The following is a 16,668-nucleotide window of genomic DNA, read 5'->3' as shown; positions in this document are numbered from 1 at the left end:
GTTAAGTAGCAACGTATAAAGCTAGAGACCAACAACACTTCATATGTGTTGGTGTTATTAAAGCTTCATTATATAGCATGAACAATTCATGACATTTTATATATTGTCATCCATAATTATTAGGTCAATGCCCATAGTGCATAGGAAGCACAGTATAACAAACCAAAAGATCTCATATATTAAATCGACTATGTTGCATTACAAAGAACATGGTCCAAAGATTATAGATTTCATATATTAAATCGACTATGTTGCATTACAAAGAACATGGTCCAACGATTACAAGAGGTGAATCTATATCTAGTAGTGGCCCAATTCTTGACCTTGCAATCAACTATAATGTTTGAAACATTGATCCTAAAATGGCATTCTAATTATCTTGTAGTAGCTCCATTCTTATCCTTGCAATGAACATATGACCCATGCATCGTCAATTTATCTTGGTGATCTACAACAACAATATGAGGTGAGTAACTTACAGTAGAGAAAATCAGGCTAATAGAGAAGTAAAATTTAAATGGCCACCATACAAATGTGATTAACAAGGACTTAGTTTTATAAGTAGATGTGAGGCTAATTAATAATCTGAATAGAAAAACTGCTTTAACATGAATTTATTAAACAACATTGCAGATTATGCAACCTATATCTGTCTACTAATTTATTTATTTATCTTTGATCAGCAAAACTCCAAGCACCTTTGACCTATAGGATGTGGATGTCCATTGTGAAAACTATCAGCTTGTCTTTACTATTCGAAATTATACAAACATAATATTATATTAACAATGAGATGAATTCAGTAACTGGCTAATGGCAAATCCAATAGTACCGATTACTAGAAAATTGAACATCTCCATTTTCCAAAGGTCTCTGCACTAATTAGCTTTGCGTCACATTACTCCTGTACTACTTAGCTTGGGATGATTCATTAGCCATGCTTGCTATGGTGTATTAAGAGAAAATATCAGTGCAAACAACTTGAATATCCTTAGATAATCTACATCACACAAAACTTCGTAGTTACCTGAGAACTACAAAGTCACAAATTATAATTTCCTGATCCATGAATAAGATTATCAGAACCTGCAGAAGCAACAACATGAAAAAAAGCATCACCAGATTTGGGACAGTTTCAGTTATCAACTCATGGCCACATTTTCTCTCCAATAAAACATGGCAAGGGGCAACCAAACTGAAAGCATGAAGAAATAAAAAAGTAGATCATCACCCCATCTGATCTAGTGTAGAACATTCCGTATACTATGTTATCTTATAGTTAAGAGATTCCATTTCAACACTAGCCAAATTTAAGCATACGAGGATACATCTAAACTAATTTCGAGAACCTAGGCAGTGCCTATGTAATACTGGGTACTCAAACCAAGCTTCATGACACACATAGCAACCAAATAGCATTTAACATCAACAGTATCGTTGGTTAGCCATTACTTGCAGAGATGCATTTTATTACCCGCACATGAGAGTCACACATGGCTTCATGGACACAGCCATGCGGCCATTTCAAAGAAAGATTAGGTATACCTGATCGACAGAATTATCGGGCATGCGTGCACGATCAATGAGACATCTAATATCCAGTTGTCAGTAGAGGACACTCAAGTAACCAAATATGGAGTAGTTACTCACTAAACTAAAATTGTGAAAAGAAAACAAACTTGAGAAGAGGTCACTTGTGTTGGTTGCAGAAACAATCCATGGTTAAGCATTTGTGTATTACACAACACATTTCCCAAAAAACACATATACAATCCAAAGTAGCTGAGCCAAACACACATGCCATGAATTCGTTTGTTACAAAGCAACAGGCACAATATCTCCCTATTATAGATAGTAGTTCAACAGGGCAAGTACATACTGGTCCACATGTAGTTCAATCAGGAAATTAAAGGAGATATATGATAAATAAATTCATTAAGGTAAGAGGAAAACAATTGAAAGAACAAAAACTGAAAGATCACAGATACCTCATTCTATATCCACTCATAATTTGAAAGAGCCACCTGAAATGAATGCCGCGAGGTAAAGTAATCACACAGGAAAATCAAGAAGCAGAACTGTAGGTACAAATAGTAAAGTAATGGCACTTACGATTGTTCCATGCCCAATTTAAGTTGCTAGCTCCACATGAATAAGGGTGAGCAGGAGCAAAAGGGTGATGTAAATTTTGTGAGGAATCAATTGTTGGGGGCAAAAGTTTAGAATATTAGCTCACCAAATATGGAGAAGATGGAAGAGAATCGCTAGCTAGCACTTTCAACCCCTTCACGAGGATGAGATGGGAGGAAGAACACGTTTGGTGAGAGGTTTAAGGGACTATAGGCAAGGACATGATGGCGTAGTTGCTGGCTTGCTGCCGGTAGCGCTAGCTTGGGCGCGCGCTCGTACAGGCTAGAGGGTCTTCTCCTTGCATTACACATTCATGCATAGAAAGACGTCATGGATTGAACAGGAACATAACACTGCGAGTCTGCACCACAAGGCAGAAGTGACAGGGACGGGGCAGCCATCTTCCGACGGCAGCGACGGCGACACGGATACATCGCCCTTCTCTTTCTTCTCCCCTTCTTAAGTTATATACTAGGGTTAGATTGAGACGGTTCTTGATCCTAGTTTCCTGCTACATCCTAGCTAGGGCGGAATTATTCCATTCTCCTCACAAACTAATCAGTTGTTGTGGCTGTTGTGGGCGTATATTTGGTTTTTTCATTTTCCAGATTTGTGAAATCAACTTAGTATTAGAGTTGATTACCAATATACTTATTAGAGTATACTCAGCTTATTAGTAACTGTGTAATGCCTTTGCAGTGAAGATTTAAACTGTGAAACAACAAGAGAAAAAGATCTCGCTTTACTATTAAATGAGAAAATATATACTAGCAATAATCGTGGTAAACAAACATGTGGTTGTCTAGGAAAAGCAATGTAATGATGCATTAATTGAGATCTATACGTACATTGATTCATGATTTTTTATAATAAGAGTACTTGTGCTTGAAATCTCTGGAGGTTTTTTTGTTCGTCAATTTTTGCCCGTAACCAGATTACAGCGTAACTTGAAAACATTACTCGTGTTTGGTTTACATGGGTTGTAATCCCTTTCCATGTAATCCAATTACATTGTTACTGACGGTCGGTACCGCTCAACCCTCATCAGCAAAAGTTAACGGTACCAGGGTTATCCCTCCCGTTCTTTCTCGTCTCCTCAAATCTGATCTCCGGCAAGGGGGCGAGGGAGGGGCGGAGGGGCCGTGGTTCGCGTGGGATGCGACAACCAAGAGCAGTCGAGCCGACCAGGCGGCCCTAACTGGCGGCGTCGCTCAACCTATCTACCGGCACCAGTAAGCCGTTCATGGCAGCGGACCAGGAGGACAACACGACGGCCATGGGGTGGCAGTACGTTGTGTAGAGCAGTGAGACGCCATCGACGGTAGCGCAAGAGCATCACCAGCTGCACGGCCTTTTGGTTTTAGATTTAGTGCTTGCAGTGTTCGTGCTGACCTATGGCTGTTGTTCAGATAAAATCTTCCCCAAGTCATGAATCAGAATGAAATATTGTATATGCATACCGTTACAGTGACAAAACAAACAAAGTTGAGTTTTTCTCATTCCATTTCCATTACCAGTGTATTATGATTTCGTTACCATTTGCGTTAACATGATCTGAACCAAACGTCTCCTCTGTGTTTTGTTGTCTGCCATCATGATATAATAACTAATAATCCCTGCTAAACTTTGTATATAACCGAATAATATTTATATAAAGGGGAATAGTTGATGCAAGGGATTCAATCCCTAAAGGATCTGAGTAACATGTGTTGATTGGTTCTCTTTGGGGAATAAATCGAATCGGACAAAGCCTTAAGGAAACAACTAAAGAATCGCACAAGTCAAAAAAGACACAAATAAAGAATTGTAGATGAGGGAGGGACAGAACCAGACCTGCTGAACTGCTGCAGTTGAGGAGGACGGGTCCATCGGTACTTGTGTCATTCCTGGCCGTGCGGGCGAACAACAGCGGCATCTGCATCTCCGGTCGCGCGGAGGAACGGCAGGGGCGATGCCTTCCCCGATGTCTTCCCGATGCAGTGTGCGTCCCCGACGAGCGGACAATTTGGCGAGGGAGGCGAGCTTGGAGGAGGAACGAGGGCAGGCGTCCGAGGGCGAGGGGGCGGCGACGGCGTCTGCATCTCCGGTCGTGTGGAGGAATGGCAGGGTCGATGCCTTCCCGACGCAAAAGGATGGGCGACAACGCAGTGTGCGTCCCTGACGAGCGGAGAAATTGGTGAGGGAGGCAAGATGGGAGGAGGAACGAGGGCAGGCGGCCGAGGGTGAGGGGGCGGCGGCGGCGGGAGCCTTGGTTGCTGGGTGTGCCTCTCGAACTTTTTTAGCGAAGGGAGATTTCACCCTTCGTGCACAGGCGTTGACAGATCAAAAAGAGATGGAGGTGGGTAGAGATGGAGGTGGCCACGGGGAGGTTAGCGCTAAGCGGGGAAGGTGGGTTCAATCAAGCAACACATTGTATTATTGTCGTTTCTAGACATGTGTTGCTGTAGGGGGGTGTTTGTTGTAGTGGCAACCCATCATCTACTTATTACTTTCCAATGCCTTCCTCTAGGCTCAAATAATGGTGAAGTGTCATGTAGTCGACGTTCACATAACACCACTAAAGGAGAGACAACATACATCTCATCAAAATATCGAACGAATACCAAATTCACATGACTACTAATAGCAAGACTTCTCCCATGTCCTCAGGAACAAACGTAACTACTCACAAAGCATATTCATGTTCATAATCAGAGGGGTATTAATGTGCATATAGGATCTGAACATATGATCTTCCACCAAATAAACCAACTAGCATCAACTACAAGGAGTAATCAACACTACTAGCAACCTACAGGTACCAATCCCAGACTTGGAGACAAGAATTGGATACAAGAGATGAACTAGGGTTTGAGAGGAGATGGTGCTAGTGAAGATATTGATGGAGATTGACCCCCTCCCAATGAGAGGATCGTTGGTGATGACAATGGCGATGATTTCCCCCTCCCGGAGGGAAGTTTCCCCGGTAGAACAGCTCCGTCGGAGCCCTACATTGATTCCGCCAAGGTCCTGCCTCGTGGCGGCGGAGTCTCGTCCCGAAAGCTGGCTTATGATTTTTTCCTCATCGAAAGACTCCATATAGCAGAAGATGGGCATTGGAGGCCCACCAGGGGACCCACGAGGCAGGGGGCGTGCCCAGGGGGGTAGGGAGCGCCCCCACCCTCGTGGGCAGGGTGTGGCCCCCCTCTGGAACTTCTTGCACTCTTTATTTATTATATATTCTTAAAATGACTTCTGTGAAGTTTCAGGACTTTTCGAGCTGTGCAGAATAGGTCTCTAATATTTGCTTCTTTTTCAGCCCAGAATCCCAGCTGTCGGTATTCTCTCTCTTTATGTAAACCTTGTAAAATAAGAGAGAATAGGCATAAGTATTGTGACATAATGTGTAATAACAGCCCATAATGCAATAAATATCGATATAAAAGCATGATGCAAAATGGACGTATCAACACATCACACAAAGTTTTTGGAATCGTGGAAACACTAGCACCAAAATCACATAAAGCATAGCATTCATGATCCTTCATTTTAATTTTAATAGTAGGTTCCTACTCATCATAAAGTTTTCTAGGAATAGAAACTTCTAATTCAAGCTTTTCTTCATGGGATTGCATTAAAGAATCAACGACATGTTTGGTAAAAGCTTTGTTTTGATCATAAGCATGAGGAGAATTTAACACGGATTGCAACAAGGGAATACAATCTATTAAAGAGAAATTATCATAATTAAATTCCTTGAAATCCAAAATAGTGGGTTTATTGCTATGTAAAGTTTTGACCTCTTCAATCCCACTTTTACCAATTTTTGCATCAAGATCTAAAAACTCCGAATCATTGGGACGCCTTCTAACTAAAGTTGACTCATCTCCAATCCCATCTTTATAAATATTCATATTGGAAAACAAAGATTTAATAGGAGACACACCAATCACTTTTAGATCTTCATCATTATTATCATGAAAACTAGCAGAACATGCTTTCACAAAGCAATCTTTTTAGCACGCATCCTAGCGGTTCTTTCTTTGCGGATGCAGTTCTTTCTTTGCACTCATCAATGGAAATTCTCATGGATTTGAGAGACTCATTGATATCATGCTTAGGTGGAATAGATCTAAGTTTCAAATAATCAACATCAAGAGATATTCGATCCACGTTCCTAGCCAACTCATCAATCTTAAGCAATTTTTCTTCAAGCAATGCATTGAAATTCTTTTGCGAATTCATAAATTCTTTAACAGTAGTCTCAAAATCAGAGGGCATCTTATTAAAATTTCCATAAGAGTTGTTGTAGGAATTACCATAATTGTTAGAGGAATTATTAGGGAACGGACTAGAATTAAAATTTCCTCTATGCGCGTTGTTACCAAAATTGTTCCTACCAACAAAATTCACATCCATAGATTCATTATTATTCTCAATCAAAGTGGAAAAAGGCATATCATTAGGATCAGAAGGAACACTCTTATTAGCAAACAATTTCATAAGTTCATCCATATTTCCACTCAAAACATTAATCTCTTCAATAGCATGAACTTTTTTACTAGTGGATCTTTCGGTATGCCATTGAGAATAATTAACCATAATATTGTCTAGGAGTTTAGTAGCTTCTCCTAAAGTGATCTCCATAAAAGTGCCTCCCGAGGCCGAAGCTAAAAGATTTCTAAAAGCAAAATTCAATCCAGCATAAATTTTTTGTATAATCATCCATAAATTCAAACCATGTGTAGGGCAATTACGTATCATTAATTTCATCCTCTCCCAAGCTTGTGCAACATGCTCATGCTCAAGTTGCTTAAAATTCATAATATCATTTCTAAGAGAGATGATCTTAGTGGGAGGAAAATACTTAGAGATAAAAGCATCTTTGCACTTATTCCATGAATCAATACTATTTTTAGGCAAAGAAGAGAACCAAGTTTTAGCACGATCTCTAAGCGAAAACGGAAATAGATTTAATTTAACAATATTATTATCCACATCTTTCTTATTTTGCATATCACACAAATCAATGAAGTTGTTTAGATGGGTAGCGGCATCTTCACTAGGAAGGCCAGAAAATTGATCTTTCAAAACAAGATTCAACGAAGCGGTATTGATTTCACAAGATTCAACATCGGTAGTAGGAGCAATCGGAGTGCTAATAAAATCATTATTGTTGGTATTGGAAAAGTCACATAATGTAGTATTATCTTGAGCCATCGTGACAAACAATCAATTCAACACACAAGCAAACAAGAGGCAAGCGAAAAGAGACGAACGGAAAAAGGGCAAATAAAATGGCAAAGGTGAAGCGGGGGAGAGCAAAACGAGAGGCGAATGGCAAATAATGTAATGCGGGGGATAAGAGTTTGTGATGGGTACTTGGTATGTCTTGACTTGAGCATAGATCTCCCCGGCAACGGCTTCAGAAATCCTTCTTGCTACCTCTTGAGCATGTGTTGGTTTTCCCTTGAAGAGGAAAGGGTGATGCTGCAAAGTAGCGTAAGTATTTCCCTCAGTTTTTGAGAGCCAAGGTATCAATCTAGTAGGAGACTACACATAAGTCGCCTAGTACCTGCACAAACAAATAAGAACCTTGCAATCAACACGATAAAGGGGTTGTCAATCCCTTCACGGCCACTTGCAAAAGTGAGATCTGATAAAGATAATAAGATAAATATTTTTGGTATTTTTGTATAGATTGGAAAATAAAGATTGGAAAATAAATAGTAAACTCAAATTGTAGATTGGAAACTTATATGATGTAAAGTAGACCCGGGGGGCATAGGTTTCACTAGTGGCTTCTGTCAAGATAGCATATATTACGATGGGTGAACAAATTACTGCCAAGCAATTAATAGAAAAGCGCATAGTTATGAGAATATCTAGGCATGATCATAAACATAGGCATCACATCTGTGTCAAGTAGACCGAAACGATTCTGCATGTAGTACTATTACTCCACACATCGACCGCTATCCAGCATGCATCTAGAGTATTAAGTTCATAAGAACAGAGTAACGCATTAGGTAAGATGACATGATGTAGAGGGATAAACTCAGGCAATATGATATAAACCCCATCTTGTTATCCTCGATGGCAACAATACAATACGTGCCTTGTTGCCCCTACTGTCACTGGGAAAGGACACCGCAAGATTGAACCCAAAGCTAAGCACTTCTCCCATTGCAAGAAAGATCAATCTATTAGGCCAAACCAAACTAATAATTCGAAGAGACTTGCAAAGATATCAAATCATGCATATAAGAATCCAAAGAAGAATCATATATTGTTCATAGATAATCTTGATCATAAAGCCAGAATTCATCGGATCTCGGCAAACACACCGCAAAAAGTATTACATCGAATAGATCTCCAAGAACATCGAGGAGAACTTTGTATTGAGAACCAAAGAGAGAGAAGAAGCCATCTAGCTAATAACTATGGACCCGAAGGTTTGTGGTAAACTACTCACACATCATCGGAGAGGCTATGGTGTTGATATAGAAGCCCTCCGTGATCGAATCCCCCTCCGGAAGATCGCCAGAAAAGGTCCCCAGATGGGATCTCATGGGTACAGAAGGTTGCGGCGGTGGAAAAGTGGTTTCGTGGCTCCCCACGATGTTTTCAGGGTATAAGAGTATATATAGGGGAAAGAAGTAGGTCGGTGGAGCTACGAGGGGCCCACGAGGGTGGGGGGCGCGCCGCCCTACCTCATGGCCGCCTCGTTGCTTCCTTGACCTCCACTCCAAGTATCCTGGGTTGCATTTGTTCCAAAAAAGATCCTCGCGAAGGTTTCATTCCGTTTGGATTCCATTTGATATTCCTTTTCTGCGAAACACTGAAATAGGCAAAAAAATAGCAATTTGCACTGGGCCTTCGGTTAATAGGTTAGTCCCCAAAATAATATTAAAGTGCATAATCAAGCACATTAAATGTCCAAAACAGATAATATAATAGCATGGAACAATAAAAAATTATAGATACGTTGGAGACGTATCAATCATCGGTGTGTGGTTCTGTTGTGCTGTCGTTGGTATAATCTGTTTTCCAGGATTGCAAAACCCAGAGCTGATGATTATTTCAAATCCATCAATGTCAAGGCAGCTTACCAGACCAACGAGCCTTTTATTTTGGCAAATCAAGCAACACAAATATTTTTCTTGGAAGACATATTTGCATGTAGCGATGACTGGAGAGTATTGCAAAGGTTTGAGTAGAGGAATTCATTTATTGAAGTTGCACAACAAGATGATGCTTACACTACTCCTGATGTACAAGATTCCACAAACATTCCTAATATCTTTGAGAACCATCACGTCAATGACGATGGTGAAAAGATTGCCAGTTGTGCTGCGGACATACAATAGTTGATCAAGAAGAAGCCAATGTTCGAGGACATTGAGGATGAATAAGAATATGACACTCTGGGGAATTACGATTCAGTCTGATACACATGGCGAAGATGTTGACGCTACTGTAGCAGATGATGATTAGATTGCCTTTGTCATATTTGCCTGTCAGAAGATGTTTTTTATCTACTATGTGAAATTGTGTTTGCTATGACAACCGAAACCTAATGAACATGTTCTTTAGTATTTTGCTGTGAGAACATCACTTGTTATGTATGTTGATTTGTGATTGATGATTGTATGACGACTAAAACATGATGACATTTTTGTTTAGTTGTACTTAAATTTGGTTGTGAAACTTGAATTTGATAACATAGTTTGTTGTTGGACTGCAATTTGTTCCACGTCTTCGAATGGGAACAAAGCTGACCTAACAGGGCCTCTGCTAATTTATTTATTTATTACCAAAAGGGTCTCTGCTATTTATTTATTTATGAGCAAAAGGGGATACCACCTGATTTCCTTAATAGAAATCATTAGATGTTCACAACACTACGCCCAGGCTACTACACATGTTTCATTCATTACTAGTTTCAGCAAAGTGCTCATGTCATAGCCACTGAATACACCACGAGTGGCACATACACTGCTAAGGGAGTCCTGGATTAGGGGGTCTCCGGACAGCCGGACTATATCCTTTGGCCGGACTATTGGACTATGAAGATACAATATTGAAGACTTCGTCCCGTGTCCGGATGGGACTCTCCTTGGCGTGGAAGGCAAGCTAGGCAATACGGATATGGAGATCTCCTCCCTTGTAACCGACTCTGTGTAATCCTAGCCCCCTCCGGTGTCTATATAAACCGGAGGGTTTAGTCTGTAGGACAACATACAATCATACCATAGGCTAGCTTCTAGGGTTTAGCCTCTATGATCTCGTGGTAGATCAACTCTTGTAATCCTCATATCATCAAGAACAATCAAGCAGGACATAGGGTATTACCTCCATCAAGAGGGCCCGAACCTGGGTAAACATCGTGTCCCCTGCCTCCTATTACCATCCGCCTTAGACGCATAGTTCGGGACCCCCTATCCGAGATCCGCCGGTTTTGACACCGACATTGGTGCTTTCATTGAGAGTTCCACTGTGCCGTCATCATAAGGGGGGATGGCTTGTCTCGTTGTCAAGGACAACATCACTTCTGGGAGAGCCCTGGCTGTAGGCCAAACACTCCGACTAGGCGGTTTTGTCTTGACCGCCCTCTCGGCCATTGCACCGACGATGACTTCTCGGGTCATCGAAAATAGCCTCCACATCGGCTCAAAATTCGCCGAGCAGATGGATCCAATGGAGCTCTCCTCTTTGAAGGAGCTTTTGGATCGCATCGCCGCTCTGGGAGTCGCTACGGACTACGATCGGATCGGGCTTAAACCCGACCAAAGGGAGATTAACTCTCCGCCGGTCACCCATCAAATAGCGGTGGTGGAGGAGCAACGCGGCGGTTCTCCCTCTATCCTGAGGACGAACTATGTCCGGATTCCCGAGCACTCCGAGCCGGATACCCGCTCAAGGGAGGACATCGCCCTAACCCTGAATCTAGAATCAGGTCGCATACCGAACCCGCGGAGCAACATCCTGGAGCCCGAACTTCCATGATCGGAAACTCCGCTGCCCCGGGGATCTCAGATTGGGTCAAGGTCTGGACTTAAATCCACCCACCCACCCAGATACAAACGATCTTTCCCTCATTAGGCAAGCGCCCCAAGAGATAGTACATCACTATTGGGCCAGATTCCTCCTTGTAATGAACAAGGTCAAGGACTGTCGCGAGGAAGATGCAATTTCGTTCTTTTGCAACAATTGCACGAACAAGGGAATCCTCAACACCATAATTCACCGTGACATAGCACACTTCACTGACTTGGCGGCCATAGTACGGAAATACTGTGCGATGGAAAGCGCCTGGAAAACCCAAACACAATTTTGGGACAATCCGGCTCTGACAAAATCCCCAGTCCGAACTAAAAGGGTGCACTCTCATAAGTCGCCCGACTCAATTACAAAGAAGCAAAAGCCCACTACAGGGCGTGGAACCGTATTGGAGGGATGGCTTAACGGGCCCTGCAAAATTCATAGTACGGCGGACACCATACCAACACATAGCCTTAGAGCATATGTTGGGTACTCCAGCAGGTGGCCAAGAGCAGTGAGGATCTCCTCATCCAAAACACCCCGGAACACCCTCCCGCGGATAACAATACAGTATTAATAGTCTTTGAGACCTTCGCCTCAAATAATAGGCGTAAGCGAGCACTCTGCAGCCTTGCCGAAGTCTGCCACGTAGCAGCAATAAATCCATGGAGTGACATGGCCATTACTTTCAATGCTAGTGACGAACCTAAATTCCAAACAGCCCGAGCACCAGCCGCTCTGGTCCTCAGTCCAATTGTGGACAGCTTTCGGCTCACTAAAGTGCTCATGGATGGCGACAGCGGATTAAACCTCATTTATGAGGAGACTCTTCAAAAAATGGAAGTAGACAACAACCGTATTGATCAAAGCACCACGACCTTCCGAGGAATCATCCCTAGTTGGGAGGCACGTTGCACTGGGAAAATCACACTAGATGTGGTATTCGGCACTCCGGAGAATTACAAGTCCGAAGAAATCACATTCCAAGTGGCCCCGTTCAGTGGCGGATACCACACCCTTCTAGGGCGGGAGGCATTCACGATTTTTCAAGCCATACCCCATTACGGGTACATGAAGCTCAAAATGCCCGGACCCAATGGAATCATCACTCTAGCTAGTGATCCGGACATAGCACTCTGCGCCGAGAACAAAACAGCCGCACTGGCCCTTGAGGCATTATCCGAAGCCCTTGTGGCGGAGGAGTTAACCGCGCTGCGCTCCACACTGGACAAGGACAACGCGATACTAGACAAAAGATCCAAGTCCACCTCCTTTAAACCAGCGGATGAAATAGTCAAATTTCAAGTCCATCCAACGGACCCCACAAAAACAAGGTCCATTGGGGCACAGTTAAACCCCGACGTAGACACCGCACTGCAGGAGTTCCTGCGCGAGAATTGGGACATATTCGCCTGGCATCCTTCAGACATGCCACGAATCCCACGCAGGCTGGCCGAGCATAGCCTCAACATTCTAAAAGGATTTAGGCCGGTCAAGCAGACTCTTCGGCGCTTCTCCGAACCTAAGCGACAAGCCGTGGGAGAGGAGCTAGCCAAAATTACTGGAGGCCGGATTCATTAGAGAAAAAAGCATCCGGACTGGCTAGCAAACATGGTGATGGTGCCAAAGAAGGACAATTCCTGGCGCCTATGCATTGACTTCAAGGACCTTAATAAGGCTTGCCCAAAGGATCCCTTCCCCCTCCCTCGCATCGATCAAATTATCGATGCTACCGCAGGACACGACTCATTGTGCTTCCTCGACACATACTCCGGTTACCACCAAATTAAGATGGCGGAGTCCGACCAAGCCGCAACGGCATTTATTACTCCATATGGCCCTTCGGGATCAAAAACGCCGGCGCAACATATCAGCGCATGATTCAGACATGTCTGGAAAAGTAGATCGGTAAAATAGTGGAGGCATACGTCGACGATGTGGTCGTTAAAACCAGACACGTCGACTCCTTAATAGACGACTTGAGGCTCACGTTCGACAATCTCCGAACATACGACATTAAGCTCAATCCGGAAAAATGCGTTTTCGGCGTACCCGCCGGAAAGCTCCTGGGCTTTATCGTCTCCAGTAGAGGAATTGAAGCAAATCTGGCCAAAATATGGGCTCTGTCGCAGTTGGCTATCCCAACTAACCTCAAGCAAATCCAGAAGTTAACTGGATGTGTGGCGGCTTTAAGCCGCTTTATCTCCCGACTAGGAGAAAAGGCATTCCCCCTTTATCGCCTTCTTCAGCGCATGGAACACTTCGAGTGGACGGATGCAGCCACGGCCGGACTGGAAGAAATAAAAGCCATCCTGGCCACTAACCCAATCTTGGCCGCCCCAACTGTTGGTGAACCAAGGCTATTATATATAGCGGCAACTCACCAAGTTGTAAGCACAGTGCTCGTCGTCGAACGAGAGATGGACGGACATAAATTCCCATTTCAAAAGCCGGTGTATTATGTATCCACCGTCCTCACTCCATGCAAATCATGGTACCCACATTATCAAAAGATAGCATACGCGGTATTCATGGCATCCCGGAAATTACAACACTACTTTCAAGAGTGTTCAATTACGGTGGCCTCCGAAGTACCACTCAACAACATAATAAACAACCGCAATGCCACGGGCCGGATTGCCAAATGGGCTATTGAGCTCCTCCCATTCGACATAACATATAAACCACGGCGAGCCATTAAGTCGCAAGTACTGGCCGATTTCGTAGCCGAATAGACAGAAGCCGAACTCCCTAAAGAGTACGGCGCATACTCCAATTGGATCATGCACTTCGACGGCTCTAAAATGCTGGCTGGTCTGGGGGCTGGCGTTGTCCTGACGTCTCCCACCGGAGATACTATGCAATACATACTCCAAATACTATATACAGACTCCAATAACGCAGCCGAATACAAGGCCCTATTACACGGTCTCCGGATGGCAGTCTCCATGGGCATTCAACGCCTGGAGGTGCGTGGGGACTCGAACCTCGCAATATCCCAAATAAATGAATACTTCGATGCCAAGGATCTGAAAATGGCGGCATATCACAACGCCGTCCTCAAAATGTCAGCTCGGTTCGAGGGGCTTGAATTCCACCATGTGGCTCGGGAAAACAACCAGGCGGCGGACATCCTCGCCCGTATCGGCGCTAAACGCGACCCTGTCCCACCGAACATCTTCCTGGAAAAACTGTTTAAACCATCCGTGGTATGGGAAGGGGACATCGGCAACAATAGTTCGGACCCGGCCACAACCCCAGATACCGAACACTCCGACACAATCAGAGGCTCTGCCATCGAGATAACACCTTCAACCCACGTAATAATGGCCGTCATCGCCCCATGGACAGAACCATTCCTGGCCTACCTAACCAGGCAGGAACTACCCGAGGACCAAAATGAGGCATGCTGCATAGTGCGGCGATCTAAAGCCTACAAGGTCCACGAGGGAGAGCTTTATATGAAAAGCACTACCGGAGTCCTTCAAAGGTGCATCTCCGAAGAGGAAGGGCGGAAGCTTTTGGCAGAAATCCATGCCGGACTCGGCGGCCATCACGCCGCAGCTCGGGCCCTTGTAAGCAAGGCCTTCCGTACAGGTTTTTATTGGCCGACGGCCCGGGCAGATGCTCAGCATCTGGTCCAGCATTGTGTCGGTTTCTAGCTATTTCCAAACCAAAGCCATATGCCGCCTACCGCTCTCCAAACAATCCCCACTACTTGGCCCTTTGCGGTCTGGGGGCTTGATATGGTCGGACCCCTTAAAGGGGGAGCCCATAAGAAAAAATACTTACTAGTCATGGTGGATAAATTCACCAAATGGATAGAAGCCAAACCTGTCAAAACGGCTGAATCCGGACTGGTGATAGACTTCATATCCGGGGTCGTACACCGTTATGGCGTCCCCCACAGCATCATCACTGACAACGGCACGAACTTTACAGCCGACGAGGTGAAACTTTGGTGCAGCAACATGGGCATCAAGCTCGATTATGCTTCTGTTTATCACTCGCAAACTAACGGTCAAGTCGAGCGAGCGAATGGTCTTATCATGAGCGGCATTAAACCCAGATTAGTGCGGTCCTTAAAGGAGTCAAACACGCATTGGGTAGAGGAGCTCGACTCCGTACTATGGGGGCTGCGGACTACACCGAATCGCACTACCGGATATACACTGTTCTTCATGGTGTACGGTGCACAGGCGGTTCTGCCTTGCGACATAATTCATGACTCACCTCGAGTGCGCATGTACGAAGAAAAAGAGGCCGAGCTTGATCGGCAGGACAGTTTGGACGCCCTGGAGGAGGAGCGCGACGTGGCAAAGGCCCGGTCCGCATTCTATCAGCAACAGGCTCGAAGGTATCAAAGCAGAGAAGTATGGGCCAAAACCTATAACGTTGGCAAACTAGTTCTACGCCCGCCGGAGAAGAAAAAGAACAAGCTCAAGCCCAAATGGGAGGGTTCCTTCACTATTGACCAGGTTCTAACCGGTGGAGCATACCGTCTGTGGGATGCATCGGATAATCGACTCGAGCCAAACCATGGAATGCAGCCAAACTCTGAAGATTCTACGCCTAGCGCCGGACTCTATGTTCGTCTCCTCACCTCCGTCAATTTTTTGCATATATGTCTTTTCTCTCTTTCTCCCTTTTTACTCTCTGCAAGGCCCTTAAAGGCTATACTTGTGTCCTGGTTACACAATCTTGATGCGCTAACCGCGCTCATTATACCTGGGGGCTTCTTATACAGAAGCTTAATCTAACTATTTTCCTGGGCTTTACGTCCCATACATGTGTTATTCTTCCGCATGTACCTTTTTCGCCATTATATGCATCGATATGACTTAAGTTTTGGCCAAGCTGGGTTGCCTGGCTCTTGTATTTATGCCCTACGTTCCCGTTAATTCGGCTATGGCATAAGGGGAGCACCTCTACGATTGTTACTGCCGGGTCAGCCGGATGTGTACCTCAGACTGGGTGAAGCCGAAAGCTAGCGTTCTTAAGGGAATATTTGGTCGGTGAATAAAAGATGACTTTTATCTAATTCGAAACATGCCCCAAGATGTTTATATCATGCGTCTCTTTTCGCAGTTCAGACATGCACATTAGGGCATGCGTACCCAGGGAAAGGAACCCTTAACCAAACTATTGTCCCTGGAAGATGTTTCTTACTACCCATGTAATATAACATAGCTAGTTGGGTAGTTGTCTATTCAAGCACTTATGACCCCTACGCCTGGTCTCCATGCATGCCCCGGTTTTTACATAATCGAGCGGGTATTCGGATACACTCCGGACTATCGGGTCTAGAGGTCGAAGCGAAAAGGTCCGCCATGACAAATGATTTACTATCCGGCTAGGGACATTACATATGTCACTTGAATTGGACAGTTGCTAAGACTGATTCAATTCTTCTTCTATACCATCCAACAGGCTGTCTAGCCTACAATCCTATTGGGAATACTTTGCAGCTAATTCTACTTGATCATACACTAAACTGACGGGGATCTCTTTCCC

The 16,668-nt window shown here is 44.2% G+C and overlaps 1 long non-coding RNA gene across 1 annotated transcript; it reads right to left on the bottom strand.

The window, feature by feature from the left end:
- Positions 1-304: 304 nt before the first annotated feature.
- LOC119359575 lies at positions 305-4,422 on the bottom strand. The gene is made up of 4 exons (XR_005172597.1): positions 3,964-4,422; positions 1,989-2,024; positions 1,028-1,086; positions 305-448 (listed from the first exon to the last, which is right to left on the bottom strand). It is a non-coding gene; the product is annotated as an uncharacterized LOC119359575 (long non-coding RNA).
- Between the last annotated feature and the right edge of the window lie 12,246 nt (positions 4,423-16,668).

The sequence above is a fragment of the Triticum dicoccoides genome, chromosome 2A (genome assembly GCF_002162155.2).
Source record: "Triticum dicoccoides isolate Atlit2015 ecotype Zavitan chromosome 2A, WEW_v2.0, whole genome shotgun sequence".
Lineage (NCBI taxonomy): Eukaryota > Viridiplantae > Streptophyta > Magnoliopsida > Poales > Poaceae > Triticum > Triticum dicoccoides.
The sequence above is the reverse complement of the archived record's forward strand: the minus strand, read 5'-3'. Positions and strand labels throughout refer to the sequence as shown.